This window comes from Manihot esculenta, chromosome 15, assembly GCF_001659605.2.
Source record: "Manihot esculenta cultivar AM560-2 chromosome 15, M.esculenta_v8, whole genome shotgun sequence".
In the NCBI taxonomy this organism is placed as follows: domain Eukaryota; kingdom Viridiplantae; phylum Streptophyta; class Magnoliopsida; order Malpighiales; family Euphorbiaceae; genus Manihot; species Manihot esculenta.
The window spans coordinates 15,866,118-15,882,090 of NC_035175.2; the positions used below are offsets into that span (position 1 = coordinate 15,866,118).

The window sequence follows — 15,973 nt, forward strand, 5'->3', positions numbered from 1 at the left end:
CTCATAATGTCTCCTTTTAGCCCTATGTCATCTGGTACACACAATCGACTCCCATAGCGGAGGATCCCCTTACTGTCAAATCTGAACTCACTGTCCTTGCCTGACTGAACAGTCCTGGCAATCTTCACTAACTCTGGGTCCTCATGCTATTTCTAAGCCACCTGCTCCAGAAACACGGGTGTCACTTTCATCTGAGCAACCAAGGCACCTGTACCAGACAACTCCAACTGTAGGCCTTCATCAATGAGCTTGTAAAACTCCTTCACCACTAGTCTCCTCTCTGCCGTGATGTGGGATAGACTGCCTAGTGACTTCCGGCTTAGGGCGTCTGCCACGACATTCGCCTTACCCGGATGATACTGAATCTTGCAATCGTAGTCACTCAGCAGCTCTACCCATCTCCTCTGTCTCAAGTTCAAATCTCTTTGACTCAAGATGTACTGCAGGCTCTTATGATCTGTAAAGATCTCACATTTTACCCCATAGAGGTAATGCCTCCACATCTTGAGCGCAAAGATTACTGCTGCCATCTCAAGGTCATGTGTGGGGTAATTTAACTCGTGCTTCTTCAGCTGCCTAGAAGCATAAGCAATCACCCTCTCATTCTGCATTAGCACACAACCCAGTCCCACACGGGACGCATCACAAAAGACTGTAAAGTCCTCATCACTAGATGGCAAAGCTAAAACTGGTGCTGAAGTCAACCTCTTCTTAAGCTCTTCAAAACTCTCTTCGCACTGGTCGGTCCACAGAAACTTCTGATTCTTCCTGGTTAGTCTGGTCAGAGGAGCTGCTATTTTCGAGAAGTCCTGAACGAACCTCCTGTAGTAACCTGCCAAACCCAGGAAACTCCTGATCTCCGTCACTGAAGTGGGTTTAGGCCAGTTAGCCACAGTTTCTGTCTTCTTGGGGTCCACCTCTATCCCATTCTCTGACACTACATGCCCCAAGAACGAAATGCTCCTCAGCCAGAACTCACACTTAGAGAACTTGGCATACAAGTCATGTTCCCTCAAGGTCTGCAGAACCAACCTCAGATGATGGGCATGCTCCTCTGCATTCCTGGAATACACTAAGATATCATCTATGAAGACAATAACAAAGTGATCCAGGTATTGGCTAAATACTCTGTTCATAAGATCCATGAATGCTGCAGGGGCATTGGTTAACCCAAACGGCATTACAAGGAACTCAAAATGCCCATATCTGGTCCTGAAAGCTGTCTTTGGCACATCCTCATCTCTAATCCTCAGCTGATGGTACCCAGATCTCAGATCTATTTTGGAGAAACAACCCGCTCCTGCTAGCTGGTCGAATAGATCATCGATCCTTAGCAAAGGGTACTTATTCTTGGTAGTGACTTTGTTCAACTGCCTGTAGTCGATACAAAGTCTAAGGGATCCATCCTTCTTTCTCACGAACAAAATTGGTGCACCCCAAGGTGAAGTGCTCGGTCGGATGAAGCCCTTTTCTACCAACTCTTGCAACTGTTCCTTCAACTCTTTCAATTCTACTGGCGCCATCCTGTAGGGAGGGATAGAGATCGGTCGGGTTCCAGGCATCAGTTCTATCTCGAACTCTATCTCCCTAGCAGGTGGTAAACCTGGCAACTCGTCTGGGAAGACGTCTAGAAACTCTCTAACCACTGGCACCGAGGCGGGCTCTCTGACCTGACTGCTAAGCTCTCTCACATGAGCCAAATACCCCTGGCATCCCTTCCTAAGCAACCTACGAGCCTGAAGAGCTGATATCAGACCTCTAGGTGTACCCCTCCTATCTCCCCTGAAGACAACCTCTGACCCATCCTGACCTCTGAACTTAACTACCTTGTCCCTGCAGTCCAAGGTAGCACCATGGGTAGATAACCAGTCCATCCCTAGAATGACATCAAAATCTGTCAAATCTAGAACCACAAGGTCGGCGGAAAGGCATCTTCCCTCAACAAAGACTGGACTGCACTGGCAGACTGACTCTGCCACTGATGGATCACACTTGGGTCCACTGACCCAGAGAGGACACTCTAACTCAGAGATCATCAACCCTAACCTCTGGACGGCTCTCGGTGCAACAAAAGAATGAGATGCACCAGGGTCCATCAAGGCATACACATCTGAACAACCAATGACTAAGTTACCTGCCACCACGGTGTTAGATGCATCTGCCTCCTGTTGAGTCATTGTGAAGATCCGTGCTGGAGCTGATGGACCTTCACCTCTGAAACCCGCTGAAGAAGAGGCTGCTTCTCTCCCTCTACCTCTGCCACTGGCCTGAGTCATGGCTGGAGCTACTGGCTGAGCCACACTACCAGAAGCTGTCTGCTGAGACTGTGCTCCAAAAACTGCCCTAGGACACTCCCGAGCCATGTGTCCCTCCTGCCCACATCTGAAGCAGGCTGTCGTCCCAACCAAACATACTCCCTTGTGCGGTCTCCCACACTTCTTGCATACTGCATTATCTGCACCAGAACTCGCGCCACTCCCTAGTCCCAGACTGGACTTGACCTTGTTCCAAAACTTGTTCTTCTTCAACTTCTTGGTGGTACTGCTCCACCTCTTGCTGCCTGAAGCTGCTGCACTAAATGAAGAAGAGCCTGGGGTCTTAGAACCAGAAGGCTGTGCCACTGACTGCTTGACTGTCCCTTGAACTATGGCACTGGCCTCCATTTTCCGGGCCATATCCACTATGGCATGGAAGCTCTCCCTATCTGCTGACTGGATCAAGGAGGAATATCTGGAGTGGAGTTTCATGATATACCTCCTTGACCTTTTCTGATCCGAGTCAAGATTTTGCCCTGCAAATGGCAATAGCTCCAAGAATCTGTCTGTGAACTCCTCTATACTTATCTCATCAGTCTGTCTCAACTGCTCGAACTCTATCATCTTTAGCTCCCTTAAACTATCTGGAAAAGCCCATCCTGCAAACTCGTTTGCAAACTCTTCCCAAGACATGCTGTCCACTCTCGGGTTCACATAATTCTTGAACCACTCTCGTGCCTTCTTGCACTTGAGTGTGAACCCAGCCATCTGAATGGCTCTACTGTCATCAGCCCCAATCTCATCTGTGATCACCTTGACCCTCTCAAGATACACAAATGGGTCATCCCCTTTTTCATACTGGGGAGCACCCAACTTCATGTAGTCTGTCATCTTGACCTTGCTCCCACTGGCTGAGCTAGGTCTAGGAGTTTGAGTAGCTGGGGCTGCTGGTTCTGTAGGTGGTGGAGGTGGAGCAACATTTTCTGAAGTAGGGTTTGGATAGTAAGGTGGGGGTGGATACATTGGGTATTGTGAATACGGTGGGTAGTAGGGTGGGTATGGCATCTGTGTGGGATAAGGGGTGAAGCTAGGGTAATCCGATGTACCTCCCATCGAATACCCGGGATTTTGTGAGAAGTGTGGGTAGTGGGGTGGCTGAACAAATCCTGAGGCCTGAGTGCCTCCTTGGGACTCTCCCATTCCCTCTTCTGACATACTAACTCCCAAACTGCCATCCCTTCTCTGCTCTACATCCATATCATCCCCCATGTCCTCTGACACTCCTCCCTGAACTGTTCCTCTGACTGATCTGCTTCTACCCAGATCCAAAGACCTTCTAGGGTCTCTTACTGTTCTGTCCCTGTTGGACCTGCTTGACATTGCCCTAGGCAATATAGGAGGACGGGCGCTCATGCCCTCATCCTCAGGTGGTACTCCAGTCAATCTTGCTGATCGACGAGTTCCTCTCATCCTGTTTTCTGGAAAACAGTACACATCACATAAACATTAGCATCATATGGTTCATGTGGGCACACATGAACCCTCATCACATACATCACATATCATTAATGCACATGCATGTAATCATGGCATTTCACATCATCATGCAAGACAGGACTCCACATCCTCTCCTAGTGGACATGATCTTCCTATTGTGCTTGACCTCCTATAACATCTATGAGTCCGACACTCTAGGTCCGACCATATGAACCTAGGGCTTTGATACCATTCTGTAACGACCCGAAAATCGGACCACTACCGGCGCTAGGATTCGGGTCGACTTAAGGCCGCCGGGACCCGTAGCAAGCCTAACATACATCCTGTGAACCTGCTTAATCCCATACATGATCAACAACATATATAAAAATTAAAACTTTTCTTTCATACATTCTATCATACGCCAAACTCAACCTCTGCATGCACTGAACATATACATAATCATATCTTGATCCCTCTGTGGGATCTCATCAATGCCCCCAATGGGTGGCATAACATGTAACGACCCGGAAACCGATACCCCTCTGTAACGGCCCGAACCGCCACCGGCGCTAGGATCCAGATCGGCTTAAGGCCGCCGGGACCCGTAGCAAGCCAAACATACCTCCTATCACCTGGTCAAATCCCATACATGAACAAAACTTTAACATAAAAACTGAAACATATGATGTAAATACCGAGCCTGACCTGTATGCGACATAACTGAAAACATAAAGGAACCCCCTACTAGAGCCCTCATCACAACTCTAGCTGGGTCAACATAACATACATCAAACTGGTATTACATCCAAGAACTAGAACCTAACCTGTGCATGCCTCAAACCACAAACATCAGACCTCCTCTAGGGTCCTCATCCATTACATAACGTGGTAAACAACACATGCCACAAGATTAGTTCAAACATAACTCATCATTTAGCATAACATACATCATGTATTAAACGGGGACTAACCAAGTCTCAGGGCCAAGCACAGTACTAATCCAATGAACATAACTCTACTATACTTTACATTACATTTCTCTTACAAATCCATATATCAATTTCAATACATGTCCACACTAAAAGTACTAAGCTGGAACAAAAACATAAACTATTACATAAAACACACGTCACTTTATCTTTACCCTGCTGACTTCTGAGCTCTGACTTAAACCTGCAACACTGGGGTTAGGGGAGAGGGGTGAGCTAAAAAGCCCAGTGAGTAGAAACATAGAAAACAGTTCATTAATTACATGCTTTCATGAAATGCATCATAACACAGAGAAATCACATAATCTTGTCCGCCTCGGGGCTTACGCAATATTTATTCCCCACGGACCCTGGTTTCTGAGAGTCTGTCTTTTTGCATGCATCTTTCCTCTCAGAGGATGGACATGACATCAAAAATCCCTCTGTCGGTGCCCGGCTCCCCCATAGGAGCTCACAAAGGCCTGTAACATACATGACCTGGTGTCTGGTCCACAGAGAGCTCACATGGACTTTCCTACATGTACTTGTCCGGCTCTCAAAGGACTAAGACAAGACTCGTGACAGATATGGGCTATTGAAGTCGCCTCGGTCCACCCTTCCTCCATCAACATCAAATAATGCAATGCGTCATATTCGTGAAACTAGTGCAATCAACCTACTACATATAATCATGATGCATGAACATGCTTTAGGCATTAGATTTTGTGCATAAAAGATTAAGTTTAGTTCTACTCACCTCCTAGCAGACGCTGACTGACTCTGCCACTGCTAACACTGATGGCCTCCTCGGTCTCTCGGGTCCGATCCTACACAGATGGACTCGAATGAGGTGCCAAACACATTCTAACAACTCATAAACAACTCCCCAAAAAACCCCTCTAAACATCACTTAAACATGCATGGAAAACACCCAAGAAACGGCTGGACAGGGCACTTTCGGCGGCACCTTCGGCGGCCGAAAGTCCCTTCCAGAGACGAAACTCGGGTAGGTTCGGCGGCAAGTTCGGCGGCTGAAACCCTAGGACAGAAACGAAAGTCCCTCCTTCGGGGGCACATTCGGCAGCCTAAAGACTGCCTCCCATGCAGGTTCGGCGGCCGAAACTCCTTTCGGCGGCCGAACCTGGTCCCCTCTGGACGACAGGCCCGATTCTGCCAAGCCAAAAACCAAACTCCAATATACCCAAATCCTCACATACTCTCTCCCAATCATGCATACTCACTCCCACAAGCATAAAGGAGCATAAACTAACATAAACTCCTCAACACAAACATCACATAACATACATTGGGTATAAAACCCACATAAACCTAAACATGCATATCTACCCATACTCAACCATAAAAAACTTCATAAAACTTCATGAAAACACTAGGGAAGCAAGGATCTACACTTACCTCTTGAAGATCGAGGGTGGTGTGACCCCTAACTCGGAGGTGTGGAGAATCCAAGCTCCAAAAGCTCCAAGCTCCCAAAACTCCTTTTAAGCTTTAAATCTTCAAACACAAGGGTAGAAATCATGAAAAACTTGAGAGATGGGTAGAGGAAACACGAAAACGACCAAAAGAGCACAAGAACTCACCTGAGCTCGAGAATGGGGAGGAAACTCACCCATTTCCGATTTGAGGGCCCTTTATAGGTGGCCTGGTCGAAGACCTTCGGCAGCCTAACGTGCCCCCTAAACTCATGCATGTTCGGCGGCCGAACTTGACTTTCGGCGGCCGAACCTTGGCTCGTTTAAACAAGACTTTCGGAGGCCAAAGGCGCTCCCGAAGTCTTTCCATGTTCGGCGGCCGAACTTCACTTTCGGCGGCCGAACCTGGCACTTGCCTCCTTGGTCTTTTCCTTTTCAAAACTCAATTCATTTCCATTTAAAACCATGAAATCAGTAAAGACATTTGAGAAAACACATTTTACCCCTTCTAGAGAGATCCAACACCCTAGATTCTACCGGAAGGCAGGAATCCCGATGCCGGATTCTAGCCGGGTATTACATAACATGTGTTGAGTTGGCTGAACATAGTCATCAATAAACCTCTAGGATCATGTAATAAAAAGGGATTACAACATTCATAGGGTCAAGCACAACTTCTAATCCTCAATATCATTATACATAACATAACTACTTAACTTTACATCATTACACAATTTACCATGTCCACTATCTATCTATTACAAACATAAGACTTCAAGTCTCTCGCTAACCTCCTGGTCTACCCTATACTTGCAAGCCTGGGGGTTAAGGGAGACTGGTGAGCTACTAGAGCCCAGTGAGCAGAATAGTAAAGCATTTAAAACATATGATAACATGACATGCATCACATCACAGCAAATCACATCAAGGATGAATTTGTCACCAATAGTCCTTTACATGGTCCAACTGTGCCAGGGGCATAGAATGGGCCTCACTGGTCTTTCTCTTTCATATCATAACATAACATTCCATAATGCCAGGGGCGTAGAATGGGCCTCACTGGTCTTCCGTACCGTATCATCATCATATCATAACATACGAGGACTAAAGGATCATTCAACATTCATCCACATCATCAACATATTATGCAATGCAACATATTCGTGAGTTCTAATGCAAGCACCCTATTATATCTCATGGCATTCATGATGCGTGAATCATGCTCAAACGTGTTTATTTATTTAAAAACATAAGAGTTATTCCACTCACCTCTGGGTAGCTCCGACTATACTGGAGCAGCTGAACTCACTGCTGGGGTCCTCGGTTCCTCAGGTCCGAACCTACACAGGTGGACTCAAATGAGGGACCAAACAACTAGAACATAACTCTAAAAACATCCCCCCAAAACCCCCTGAAACATCTCAAAACATCCATGCAAAACATGCAAGAAAAGGCTGGACAGGGCACTTTCGGCGGCAGGTTCGGCGGCACCTTCGGCGGCCGAAACTCCCAGACAGAGGCGAAACTCATGCATGTTCGGCGGCACTTTCGGCGGCCGAAACTCCCAGACAGAGACGAAAGTCTCCTTTCGGGGGCAAGCTTCGGCAGCCGAAGGCTGCCTCCACAAGAGGGTTCGGCGGCCGAAAGTCCCTTCGGCTGCCGAACCTGGTTTCTCCCAAAGGGCAGAAACTTGGTTCAAACATGCACAAATGCCTCCAACTCATACCATCATGCATTTAGCTCAACCAAAACATGCACACAAGCTCCTAGGGGTCTCAAACTAACTTAAACCCCAACTACAACACACATACATAAGCATTTGCAAGCCACATTGTTCATGAATATACATTTATACCTATAAACATAACTAAAATCTAAACATGCATTCTACCCCCATGAACTTCATAAAACTTGCTTAAAACATAATATAAGCTAGAGATCGACTCTTACCTCTTGAAGATCGAGAGTAGAGGCGACCAAACTTGGGGTTGGGAGAGATTTGAGTTCTTGAACCTCAAAGCTCCAAAACTTTGCTCAAAAGCTCAAATCTTCAAAACAAAGTTAAAACAAGTGAAAAACTTGAAGGATCTAGAGGAAAAGCATCAAAGATCGGTGAGGGGCGGCGGAGAGCTCACCTTGGCCGAAAATGGGGAAAAACTCGCCCGTTTTCGGCTAAGGGACCCTTTTATAGTGGCTGGCCAGGCCACGTTCGGGGGCCGAATGTGCCTCCGCATGCATGCCATGTTCGGCGGCCGAACTTGAGGTTCAGCGGCCGAACCTGGACTTCCCTCACTTATGCTTTCGGGGGCCTAAAGCACACCCGCAACGTATGCATGTTCGGCGGCCGAACTTGAGGTTCGGCGGCCGAACCTGAGCTTTCCTCCAAGGTTGTTTTTATTCAAAAGCTCATTTCCTTTTTACTTAAAATCATCAAAAACATTAAAACATTTCATGAAAACATGATTTTACCCTTCTAGAGGTCTCCGACATCCGAGATTCCACCGGACGGTAGGAATTCCGATACCGGAGTATAGCCGGGTATTACATAACGAACTCAAGGTTCGTTGACGAATTTAATCTTTTACTAATAGGTTAATCCGTAAGCGATCCGTTACTGACATAAAACACAATTTGTTTTCTATAGAAATCATATTCTTCTGTTAGCAATTGAGCTCTATAACTCATTGGAAAAAGAACAACTAAACGACAAGTACTGTACAGTCTCCTCCTAGCAATGACAGAAATTATAGATGATATTACCGACCAATCCTTACTAGTCTAGCTTTCATAGCAAGCTTATTCATTGAAGTTATCCATGTAATAAAATTATGTCTAAAAATAAAATACTCCTCTTCTTCCTCCACTATTCTCTACCTTCTAATCTCCTCCTATGTAGATTCTACAAAATTGACCATAGGATCAAATAGCCTCCAAACCCCATCTCTCCTACAATACTTGATTGTTGCATGCTTGGGGATGCTTGCATTAGTGATACTCAAGGAGGGATATTTGTCAATAACAACTATAGCCTCTAACTAAGGATCATGCTAGAAAGATATACCATCTTTTCCCAATTTGTAAGTGAAGAACTGTGTAAAAGTATCCCTTAGTTTTTACCAAATGCCTCCAGGCCTAGCTAACATCCAGAGGTTTGGTGATACCCTAGAAATCAATTGGTTGAGCTTGTTTCTAGCAACTTAGACAGCCTATAATTTCGAATTGACAAAATCCCATGTTTGCTTACCACAATAACTTTATTCTAAGAAACTATATTCTTAATGCTCAAACTTCCTTCATTCTTAAGCCTTTAAACCTTCTCCTAAGTCACAACTATTCTCCTTTGGCTTTTAATAACCCTTTTCATAAGAAACTCATGCATCTTCTGTCAATCTCTTTTACCATTGCTTTTGGCAAATTAAATCATTAACCAATTGAACTCTACGTGCATAAGATAAATTCTTTCCTTAGGTCAACCTTCATAGTACACCTAGGAGGTCCAACATCCATATGATGATTTCTAATCAACTCATGGGCTAAGAAGATATTGTCAATAATTCTTCTACCAAGCAAACTAAGGCTCTATTTGTTTGTGAAAAATAATTCTATGGAAAATATTTTCCAACGAGGTGTATTTTCCATTGCTTAAATTTAATGTTTTCTAAATACCTCAAACATCAGAAAATATGAAAAATATTTGTTTGAAAAATATTTTTCATCAAATAAACGAAGCCTAGGTTCAATTAAAAATCCTTTTAAGAACATTCACGGCCCATTTTGTTTGTCAATATTTTAGTAACGATCTTGTGAATGAAATTGTAATAAGTAATGTGTATATAATAGACACTTCAACAGCCTTCTAGCTCAAAAAACTTCCTAAAAACTGCAATGACTTTTATCTTCATAATATCCCATGTTTTTCTAAAGAAGAAGCTATTGAAAATATCAATTCTTGGGGCTTTATCACATCTTATTGACTACAAAGCCATCTTCATTTCCTTATTAGTTAGTAGTTACAGTCTTCTAGGGTCCTAAAGTTTCTTCTGCACTAACAACAATATTAGTTCTAATAATATCAACATGAACATAACTACCTTAGCTACTTGCACTCGTCAAATTCTAGTAAAACTCAATTATAACTTGTTTAATACTTCTTTGATCAATCACTATTGCCTTAATAGGGAGTGCCAAGATAGTAAACTTATTCCTGACCCTTCTAATTTTCATAGTTTTGTGAAAATATTTTGTATTAACACATTCTAGATATTTTTTTTTTATTTTACTTTTGAAAACAAAAATATGAACCCATAACGATAATAGAAGGCATTTAGTCTTTACATTTTTAGAAACTAACTATTTATATCTTGTAATGTTGAAAAATCAACAAATTGATCTGTGTACAATAAATTTATTTTATTTTATTTACAATTTAGTCTTTTTTTTGCATTATAATAATTTAGTTTTTTTAATTCAAATATATAATTTTTTAAAGACAATATGAGAATGATGATTTAGATATTTGAAAATTATAAAAATTAAATAATTCACTTTTAAAAATAAACTAATGTGTATGTTATTAAACTATAAGAATTAAATTGTAATTAATTTAAAAAAATTAGAAAAAGGATTTTGTACATTTTCAAACAAATAAAAAAGAAATATGACGTTAAAACAATAATCTTTAAATTAATTTAAGCTGATTTAACTTAGTGGTTGATTTACTTTATAGATTTAAAAGGAAAAAAACTTAAATAATTTAATTTCTTATTACACCCAACAGCAGGTCCCACCGGGAGTCGAACCCAGGTCGCTGGATTCAAAGTCCAGAGTGCTAACCACTACACCATGGAACCAGAAACCCTTGGCTGACCTTTCCCTCCACAATTTAATTTAATAACATAAATTTATTTAAAAAAATAAAAATTACCAATTAAATTATCAAAAAATAGTAGTTAAAATAAATTATGTACTATTTACTAATTATTTAAAATAATAATAATAAAATTATTAATTATCTATCGATAAAAAAATCATAATTATATTTTTCTTTTTTGTAGTGGTATTTTTCCATTAGAAATTAAAAATGGTTTACCAAATCATATATAAAAAAATAATTTACAGATCTATAGTTAACAGTGAAACCTTAAAATAATCTTTTTATTAGAGAAGTTGAAATACTTTATATATGATTCAATATTATTAAATTAATTAAAAAGCTAAAATTATACTAATAATCGCCCTAATCATCCACTTGCTTACTTGAATATAAAATAAATATCATTTCAAAAAGACTTTATTAATCTTAATTCATTTTATAATTCAATTTATGCATTTTTCTAATAAACTATATACAATAATTTAATATAAATTTAATTAATACCTATAACTTAAAAAGAAAAAAAAAAATTCTACTGAGTGACTCAATACCTCTTAATATGCAATTTATTAGTCAATAATATTAGTTAATTTAATTGTTATTAGCTAATAAGGATTGGGAGAGTAATTTAATTGTTATTAGCTAATAAGAATTGGGAAATAGAATCTAAAATCTCTCACTTACCACTAGACTAAGTCTGTAAGTGCATTTAAATTAATATTTAAAAATTTATTAACTTTGATGATAAATTAGAAACATCTTTTTATAAAAATATTAAATTATTTGAAAAAAAAAATTATTTTGATTGATGTTTATTTATGTTGCAAATATTAAATCTATTAAGAAATTTATATGGAAAACATATTAATTGTTGTTATGATTAAATTTATATTTTTATAGAAAATATAAGAGTTATAATTTGTATTTTAACAAAAAGAATTTTATAGCAATATTTTATTTCATTTTTCTATTTTCATATATGTGTAATTATTTATTTAATTAAGGGTTATTAATAGCTTCTCATTTTGCTTTGTTAGAATTAATAAATTTCTTATTTTCTTTGAAAGTAACTATTTAGTTCCTATTTATAAATCAATCAAAATATTCATATATTTTATAAAATTAAAATTTTAATTTTTTTAATAAAAGAAAATATTAGTCATCAATTAAAATTTTTAATTATAACAATTAAATACTAAAAGTAATAGCTACTACAAAATTAAAAACAAAAATGAAATTTAATAAAAACACATAAAAATTAAAATGATAAATATGTACAATACGTTTTTAACTTTCATATACACATTTTTAAAAAAAAAAATGAAGATGACCTAGTTTGTCTCGTCAACTATTCTTAAAATTTTATACTGATAATCATTCCTCCATTCAAATATATAAAATTTTCTCTTGGATTTACTGTAGCTATCATTAATTAGCTCAAAAATTAAAATCTATAGAGTAAATTTGTTAAGTTCTTAATTTATATAAAAAATTAAAAATCTTAATTTCTTAATTTTTTAGGTTAAAATTCTTTGTTACTTGAATTAGGTCAGAACTTAAGAAGCTCAACTTGGGCTAAATTGAGATTACATCAAAATGTATGGATTGATTTGAACAGAAAGTTAAAAATAAGATAATCTAATAGGAATAAAATTCAAAATTAAACTGTTTAATTTTTCAAATATAAATTAAAAAAAAAAGGAAATATATAAAGGTTGACCAAGGTTAAATGCAATAATAAAATATGTTAGGTATAAAGATAATTCACAGACATGCCAAGAATTCCGCTTGTTTTGGATCTTGGGAATCAATTTATTATTAGTTATTTCTTTTATTTTCTATTATTTTTTATTTAATAAATCAAATACATTACTATAATCTCACTAGATAACTGATTTATTATTATTATTATTATTATTATTATTATTATTATTATTATTATTATTATCCATACCGTTATCATTATTTTAATATATAAAAGATTTGGAGGTAGATTCCGACTAAATTCCTTGTTACAAGTTCTTTTTATTAAAAAATAAATAAATATTACATTTATGTTTTAGTCAAAATTTAAGTTGATTAGGTAACTTTGTAATTATAGATATGTGTTGAACAAGCTCATTAAATGGGCAAGTTATTCTATAATTTTAAAAGTAAAGTACCTAAAGTTTCGGTTTGAAATCACTTATTAAAATATTACGGTCACTTGTTGATGACCGCTGGATCACTGGTATTCATGCAGTAGTTGAGCTCTTGTATAACGTTCATACTCAAAATCCACTAAAATCTACCGTGTAAAATGATCTGTTAGCGTGCAGTCCTATTCCCAATCGAACAGGTCAGGCTGATTGGGGTTCAGGTTTCCTCAGAAAAGGACCCAGCTCCTCTGACGTGGTAAGGAAGTAGGAGAACAGGAGCAATTATGCTACGGACCTAGCAATACGAGCGCTGAAAGAGAATTAAATGATTGTCTGACAATAGTGAGAAGGCAAATATGTCCTTACGTAGAGCTCTGCTTGACAATGACAGGTGGTACTGTAGCAGGGTGACGGTTATGCGTCTTTAGAAGATAAGGGAAAAATGAATAAAAGAAGAAGACGTGAACCATTCAGACTGAGTTTTTCCATACACACAGAAATTTTATTTCTCTCTAGATCTCAATCATCAAGTATCATCTATTTTACTTTTTTTTTTCTTTTTTTGTCATCAAAAGATAAAATTATAACATAATCCAAATGATTTCTAAACATGGCCCATCTAAAGTATAGTACATGAAAGTTCAAGTCTAAAAACAAGAAGTAAAGCTCCAAAAGGTCCAATAGAGAAGCACTTTGGTGTATACTAAACCCTAGGTCATTAGGTTAGACTTGATCTTTTGGCATCATAAGAAGAATGAACAGAAGTATCACCGGTATAAAAACTCCATTCTCCATAAGCCAATCTAAAAGTAAGGCCAAGAGAAAAAAGCTTCTCCTACAAAGAAGGAGCAACCTAAGGAGCATAAGTTCAAGCTTCCAAACAACCATGAAGCTCAAACACACACATGGTAAGGCAAAAGCTCAAAAAAAAAAAGTTTAAAGTTAACCATGGAGCAACAGATACATGCGATGGTAGGTAAAACTTGTGAGAGACCAGATCAACATGAATATAGGTGTCATGAGCATCCTTGAGATAAAGCCACCACAAACTAAAAGCTTGACACAATTGTTGAGAAAAGACTTCTAAAAGGCATAAAGCATATCTGTAATAGAAAAAAAAAAGAAAAAAAAAAAGATAAATGCAGATCTAAATTGAAAACTCCTTACTTTTTTAGCATCGATATGCTTTAGAAGAATCAAAATTAAAAGAAATATATACATCCCACCCTATGATTTCACTAGATAGTTAACGTATTACCATTACTATTACTATTACTATTACTATTACTATTACTATTATTATTATTATTATTATTATTATTATTATTATATATAAAAGATGTGGAAAATCTCTTGTTGTGAGTTATTTTTATTAGAAAAATAAGTTTTATATTTATTTTTTTAAGTCAAAATTTGAGTTGATTATTTAACTTTATAATTTGGATAATCAGGAGACCATTGAAATGACTACTTTGGATACATGTTGGATAGGCTCATTAAGTAGCAAAAGCTGGTTTTACAAATATTAAAAATCACATACCTAAAGTATCAATTTGTAACCACTAATTAAAAAAGAAGAGTCTCATGCCATGACATCTTTTTTTTTTTTTTAATCAAAGATAGACTTTAATTAAAAGATAAAATTATAGCCAAATTCAAAAGGCTTCTAAACATAGCCCTATCTAAAGTCTAATACATGAAAGTTCAAGCCCAAAGACAATAAGAGTGCAGACTAAACCCTAGACCATTGAGTAAGACCCAATCCTAGGATATATAATAGCCTAGTATTATAAGGAGGATGAACAGAAGCGTTGCCGGTAGAAAAACTCCACTCATCATAAGCAAATCCAAAAGCAAGGTCAGGAAAAGAACTTCTTCTATAGAGAAGAAGCAACCCTAGGAGCATAAGCTTGAGCTTCCAAATAACTTCTCCATAAAGATAAGAAAGAAAACTATAATCTAGAAGCTTAGAAGATTCAGCCATAAACCATGAAGCCCAAAAACATGGTAAGACAAAAGCTCAAAAAAGCAAAGTTTAGAGTTAACCATGGAGCCACAGATGCATGCAGTGATAGGTAGAACTCGTGAAGGATCATATCAACCCATGGATGGATGTCATGAGCATCCCACCGATAGAGCCACCACTAGCTAGAAGCTAGGCAGAACCACTAATAAATGACTTTTGATAGCCATATGAAATATCTGCAACAATATGCAAACAACAAATTAAGCCTACCACAACAAGAGAAAAGATAAAGGCAGACTTAACAAAAAAATCCTCGCTCTTTTAGCATCGATATGTTTCAAAAGAACCAAAACCAACTGGAGAATATGTATGTTTCATCCAATGATGGGGAGAGGAAGAACTCATTATTGAGTGGGAGAAGCAATTCTTAGCAGGAAAGCCGTCTATCTATGATATTAAAGAGGGACGAATTTTGTCTGGCTTCTTTTTAATAAATCAAATTCAAAATATTTGCACTCATTTACTAAATTTAAACTTATTATTATTTAATTAGTGCATACTTACATGTTTATAAATTCAATAAATTAAGAATATTTTTTTTATAATAATATTACATTTTAAAATTTAGATAATAATATTTTAACAATGAATATAAAATTATTATCTTAATTTTTTTAGATATCAATTTAATTACAATTTAACATTATTGCAGATAACATTTAACTTTTATTATATAAAATAATATATTTTTAATAAATTACTTATTATATGCTTAATAAAATTATAATTTTAATTGTGATTTTAATCCGTTAAGAAAATATAATTAAATTATTATTTTATATTAGGGGAATGAAAATAAAT

General features: G+C 37.8%; 1 non-coding gene across 1 annotated transcript; it reads right to left on the bottom strand.

The window, feature by feature from the left end:
- Nucleotides 1-10,913: 10,913 nt before the first annotated feature.
- TRNAQ-UUG lies at nucleotides 10,914-10,985 on the bottom strand. The gene has a single exon. It is a non-coding gene; the product is annotated as a tRNA-Gln (tRNA).
- Between the last annotated feature and the right edge of the window lie 4,988 nt (nucleotides 10,986-15,973).